The sequence below is a fragment of the Dasypus novemcinctus genome, chromosome 4, assembly GCF_030445035.2.
Source record: "Dasypus novemcinctus isolate mDasNov1 chromosome 4, mDasNov1.1.hap2, whole genome shotgun sequence".
NCBI lineage: Eukaryota > Metazoa > Chordata > Mammalia > Cingulata > Dasypodidae > Dasypus > Dasypus novemcinctus.
The window spans coordinates 122,603,381-122,610,046 of record NC_080676.1 but is presented as its reverse complement, the minus strand read 5'-3'; the positions used below and the strand labels follow the sequence as shown (position 1 = coordinate 122,610,046).

The 6,666-nt window shown below is 37.2% G+C and overlaps 1 non-coding gene across 1 annotated transcript; it reads right to left on the bottom strand.

Annotated features, from left to right (window-relative positions):
- Positions 1-4,999: 4,999 nt before the first annotated feature.
- Positions 5,000-5,107, bottom strand: LOC111765908 (U6 spliceosomal RNA). Its single transcript, XR_002798113.2, has one exon. It is a non-coding gene; the product is annotated as a U6 spliceosomal RNA (small nuclear RNA).
- Between the last annotated feature and the right edge of the window lie 1,559 nt (positions 5,108-6,666).

Sequence of the window (6,666 nt, the reverse complement as noted above, 5' to 3'; positions counted from 1 at the left end):
TTATCCTGTTCTAAATATATGCCTAATAATTATAATATTATCTTTTCTATTCTGGATCAGGTACAAAAGTACATTAGACATGTTAAATTCCTGGTAATTTCATTGTCTAAATAGTAAATAAACATGTCTATAAAATAAGGTGGCAGTCTTAGCTGAAAACAATGGGGCCACCAGTGGCTTGCAGGTAGCCAGTTAATTTGTGCCAGGTTCAGCCACTCTACTACTGTACTCTACTATGTAGCAAAATGAGGCTTGCTTGCTAGTGATGGGTCACCTATTGAAGAGTCAAAATTACCAGAAATTATTCAATTAAAATCAAATTAAAGTATTATTTGAGGTCTTCAGTATAGGTTTAATTAATAGATAGAAGGTTTTAAAAAAAATTATGATGCCATTTATAACTTTATTCCCCAAAGTAATAATGGATAAATATAATTCTTGGCCTGCATTTATGAATAGTAATAACATGAACTGATTCTTGAATATGTTTTATTGTTTACTTCTACTCATTTGTGCTTTACTTCACCTGCTTTGTAGACATTTGAACAACTTATCTTCACTATGTTGATTAAAACAGAACACTGTCCATTGTTCAGATTATTTCCTGGTATCAAAACACTAGTGTCCTGAATGTTTATTATCAGCTGCCATGCATGCTAAATAACCTAACAGGTGTAACTCATTTTCTTATAGTTATAAAGAAATTGCTTTCAAAATTTTCTACTACACCATGAAATGACAGAAGTATAAAATTAATAACAAATTCATTTGAACCATTGAGAAATAAATTGACACTTTTAAAAAAGATCTTAATTTATGTTTTTAGAACCAAAATCCATAATGGCATAGCAGATTATATCAAAGAATTATGTGTCTTGCATCATTAACTTCAAATAAACTGTGACTTTAGGTTAGAGACTTTCTGTAAGTCTCCCAAATATTAGTCATATCTTAATACTAAAAATACTACAATATTTTATATTGTGAGTGATATCCTGTGTAAAATCCTTAAAAATATAGGTTATACCAAGTCAGATGCAATATATTACATTTTATTTCTACAAAATAGCAATAATCCAAATATTCAGGGGTCCATATTTTAGGTTTTTTTTTTTAATTATTTATTTATTTATTTTTTTTAATTACATTATGAAAAATATGAGGTCCCATTCAACCCCACCGCCCCCGCCCCCCACTCCCCCCACAGCAACACTCTCTCCCATCATCATGACACATCCATTGCACCTGATAAGTTCATCTCTGAGCATCACTGCACCCCATAGTCAATGGTCCACATCATAGCCCAGACTCTCTCATGTTCCATCCAGTGGGCCCTGGGGGGATCTATAATGTCCCGTAATTGTCCGTGAAGCACTATCCAGGACAACTCCACGTCCCGAAAATGCCTCCACATCTCATCTCTTCCTCCCGTTCCCCACACCCAGCAGCCACCATGGCTACCGTTCCCACACCCATTCCACATTTTCTCTGTGGACATTGGATTGGTTGTGTCCATTGCACATCTATGTCAAGTGAGGGCTTAGATTCCATATGGGTACTGGATGCACTCCTCCCGCTTCCAGTTGTAGACACTCTAGGCTCCATGTTGTGGTGGTTGACCTTCTTCAACTCCATGTTAGCTGAGTGGAGTAAGTCCAATAAATCAAAGTGTAGGAGCTGAAGTCTGTTGAGGCTCTGGGCCTGGGTGTCATATTATCAGTCCAGAGATTCAAATCCCCTACATATATCTTAAACCCAGCACCAACTACAATTCCAATAAAGTAACATGCAAGTCTTGTGAAAAGAGATCCCCTCTGAGTCCAATTCCATCACGCAGAAACACCAGCTCCAAAGAAGGGCTATCTGTCATGGCAGTGAACCCCTTCTGCCATGACCATAGAACCCGTGGGTCTCTTTATCCCTCAAAAGAACCAATACCTGGGGTTGTATCTACCTTATGTGTCTCTTAGACTCTGTTCAGTTGTACATAGGGGTATTCCTTCTGACAACCTCCAGACTCTTTTTTAGAGACTCACAGCCTTATAATCTCATTTCTCCTTTCCATTTCCCCCTTACATTAGGTCAAACAGCTTCCCGAAGTCATGTCATTATATGTAGACAGGTATATTCTGCTGTTCCGCATTGAATCTTTAATTCAAGGTCATTTTCTAGTTGCTTCTTCAGCTGGTATGTGGTAGTGATCCCTCAGTGCCAGGGAGGCTCATCCCCGGGTGTCATGTCCCACGGTGGGGGGAATGCATTGCATCTACATGCTGAGTTTGGCTGTGAGAGTGGCCACATTTGAGTAACATGCAGGCTGTCAGGAGGAAACCCCCAGGCACAATGCTACTCTAGGCCTTGTTCTTATTGCAGGTGTATAGGCTCAAAAGTGTAACCATTAGTATCACAAGCCCACTGTTGGGCCCTCCTTCCTTCCTGGTTCTTGCCGTTGCACCTGGAGGATTGCCGCTGCTCTCCCAGGGCCCACAACAGTGACCCCCCGGCCAGGAGCCCAGTACCCCCCCAGCTGTTGTTTTTGTTTCCACTATGACTATATATAGACATTACCATATACCCTGGGCATATGCCCTGTATAACTCCCTGTCAACCATATATATCCTGTCAATAACATCCCATATCAGTATTCCTCCGCTGCCATTTTTGAACCATTCTGTGATCCAAAACTTCCCGTAAAGTGAATCCCAACATAATGTCAGCTTCAGAAGAGTCTTAGATCACCAAAATTCATATATACAATATACAGTATTTCCCCAGATCCACCATAAAACCTTTTCCCTTGCACAGCAATAATCTTTTAACTTATTCATATCATATTTCCTGAAACTGATGTACAGATTCCAACACTATAGTTTTCAAACAAGGTGACATTTGTGCTTACTATGTGGTCCATACTTTAGGTTGTACAGTTTTCTAAATTTTTTAGTTATCCTATGTTTTGTCTTATGGTTTTCATTATTAGTCTGTCGTCCCCTATATGTTTTTGGTGTAATATTAGCTGTTTTATATTCATCCTCGTGTACTCTCACATAACTCCTCTTTTTCCCCCTTATTTACCTTTGTTCCATCCATTCCACATCCATTTTCCCCTCCCCTTAGGGCCCACAACGCCTGCCAATCTAATACCCTGGGAGCCGTCCTTTCTCACGAGAGATACAGTTCTCTCTATTCAACGGCATTAGTCTTCCCCAGGATATGGGTCCACCCCACCCAATGGTAGAACCCACCTTGGCAAAATGAGCCTTCAGCTATTCCCTCCGGAGTCCGTCACGCATCAGACCATACCCCCTGAGCATCCTAACCAGGTAACCCTCCTACTTATACTTTGATACGTTTTACTCAACATTTAGTTCTCAACGAACTTCTGACACTCTCCCATATTCGTATGTTGCCCCTCCCTCCCACCTATTTCTTGGACAATATTACCCCTCTTCCCATCCCCAGCCCCCCTCAAACCCAGAAAACCCCACCCGAAGGTAACCCCTTGCCCCCATTTTGTCCCTTCTTTGTGCTCATACTTACCGCCAGCTCATCACAGATTCCACCCCTGCAGACATTAACTCACATCCTTCCTCCACCCCCCGATTTCCTGTAAGCCACTTTTCCAGACTCTAGCTCTCTGAGGCAGTTAACTTATTTCTTATCATTGAGGTCATATAGTATTTGTCCTTCAATGCCTGAGTTGCTTCACTCAACATAAGATTCTCAAGGTTCATCCATGTTATCACATGCGATTGTAGTGTATTGGTTCTTACAGCTGAGTAGTATTCCATTGTGTGTATATACCACATTTTATTGATCCACTCATCTGTAGATGGACATTTGGATTGATTCCAACTTTTGGCGATAGTGAACAATGCTGCTATGAACATTGGTGTACATATATCGGTTTGTGTCCTTGTTTTCAGATCTGATGGGTATATACCCAGCAGTGGTATTGCTGGGTCATATGGCAAATCTATGGATAATTTTTTGAGAAACCACCAAACTGTCCTCCAGAATGGTTGGATCCTTCTGCATTCCCACCAGCAATGGATGAGTGTTCCCCTTTCTTCACATCCTCTCCAGCATTTGTATTCTACTGTTTTTTTCATGGCTGCCAATCTTATGGGAGTAAGATGGTATCTCATTGTAGTTTTGATTTGCATTTCCCTGATTGCTAGAGATTTGGAGCATTTTTTCATGTGCTTTCTAGCCATTTGTATTTCTTCTTTGGAGAAGTGTCTGTTTAAGTCTTTTTCCCATTTTTAAAATGGGTTGTTTATCTTTTTGTTTTCAAGATATATGAGTTCTTTATATATGCAAGTTATAAGTCTCTTATCAGATATATGGTTGCCAAATATTTTCTCCCATTGTGTGGGTTCCCTTTTTACTTTCTTGACAAACTCCTTTGAGGTGCAGAAGGCTTTAATTTTGAGGTAGTCCCATTTATCTATTTGTTCTTTTGCTGCTCGTGCTTTTGGTGTGATATTCATGAAGCCATTTCCTATTACAAGGTCCTGTAGATGTTTCCCTACACTGCTTTCTAAGGTCTTTATGGTCTTGGCTCTTATATTTAGGTCTTTGATCCATCTTGAGTTGATCTTTGTATAAGGTGTGAGATGGTAATCCTCTTTCATTCTTCTACATATGGCTATCCAGTTCTCCAGGCACCATTTGTTCAATAGGCCATTCTCTCCCAGTTGAGAGGGTTTGGTGGCTTTATTGAATATTATATGGCTATATACATGAGGTTCTATATCTGAACTTTCAATTCGATTCCATTGGTCTGTGGGTCTCTCCTTATGCCAGGACCATGCTGTTTTCACTACTGTAGCTTTGTAGTATGTTTTGAAGTCAGGAAGTGTGATTCCTCCTATTTCGTTTTTCTTTTTCAATATGTCTTTGGCTATTCGGGGCCTCTTTCTATTCCAAATAAATTTCATAGTTAGTTTTTCTAGTTCCTTAAAGAAGGCTGTGTTGATTTTTATTGGGATTGCATAAAAATATGGAACGCTTCACGAATTTGCATGTCATCCTTGCGCAGGGGCCATGCTAATCTTCTCTGTATCGTTCCAATTTTTAGTATATGTGCTGCCGAAGCGAGCACCATATTTTAGTTTTGTTTATAATTTAGAGGCTCTTCTGGCCATATCCCTAGATTCAAATCTACTCAGAAGAATTGAAGAAAAAGTCAGATGGACAATACATGTATCTCCACCTCTATGTTTAACTTGATTTATTTGTTGATCAGTTAATAATTAACATGTTATTTTGTCAAAACAGAAAAATTTTGTTGGAAAGTGAAGGTAACAATGAAATAAGACAGATGTGAATTCAGTCCATTAGTATAATTGTTTCAATTCTTTTATTCTGCTAGCAATAACTCTCTATGCTGTAAAAATAAATCCTTCAAATTGTATATTATAGTTACATTTTGCTGTGAAAATATCCCATCAGTTCTATTCTACAGAGAATTTTTACTTGAAACATTGTAACATATGTCCAGTAGATAATTATTTATCACATTTGAGAGCAACTTTTCTTTTTCTCCACTTTTACTTTTACTAATGATTCTGTTTGAAACATTATCTTGTTACCTTTAAGAATACTCACTTAAGATGTGGAGAATATATCTAAGTTCACAATTCATTGTATGTTTCCAATTAATTTTCAAAAAAATGATGCATAGCGAAATGTATCTAGATACAAATATATAAATGTTGTGTAAAATGAAATATATAATATAAGGTACCAACATTTCTCTTTATTTATTCCCAGAAGATACTACTTATGACAAAAATCATGTTTTGAACAAAAAATTTCACTTTATTTGGAATGTGATTTCTATTTTGTTTCAATTACCCAACAAAGAGTGCTCTCAAAGCATTTATCCAAATAATATTGCTTTTTTTCATTTCCTTAGCAGTAGATTTTTCAGAATTTTATTTCATCAACCAATATAAGAAAATAATCTCTGTTCATTATAGACATAATTATAGTTTTACACAAATTATTCATCTAAATTGGACTCTACAGCCTCATATCAAAGGTTTTCATTAGTATTGACAAAGTTATACAAGTGGTTTGCAGATGACTTTCTTTCATATACACTGCTTATTCTGACCAATGAAATGATTAGAAAAACATATACAACAAAGGAGCAAAGGGCCTTAAAATTCCAATAATGAAAAAACATACCCTCAAAAAACTTTAAGAGGATCACATATTAACTTTCTTATATATGTGCTTACATAACATATAATAATCTTTGATGATAAGCATTTATGATCCATCTTCTAATTTGCAAAGACCTCACAACACCATTATTTCTTTATAATACTATAATATTTTCGGAGAATAATTGTCAGCATCTTGAACAATATAGGAATGAGTAAACTGAGTTCTAAATATTTTGCTTTATAATCTTTTGCTAAGAACATGTTATCCAATGCACTGTAGTAATATTTTTAAATTCTAATTATATCACATATATCATGATTATATAGTCAGGGTTCTCTAGAGAAACAGAACCAATAGCAGATATCTTTAAATAGTATGAGATTTTATAAAATTATCTCAAGTGACCATGGGGATGCACAAGTCCAAATTCCACAGAGCAGGTTGCAAGCCAGGAACTTTCAATGAAGATCTTCAATGAGTCCCCCA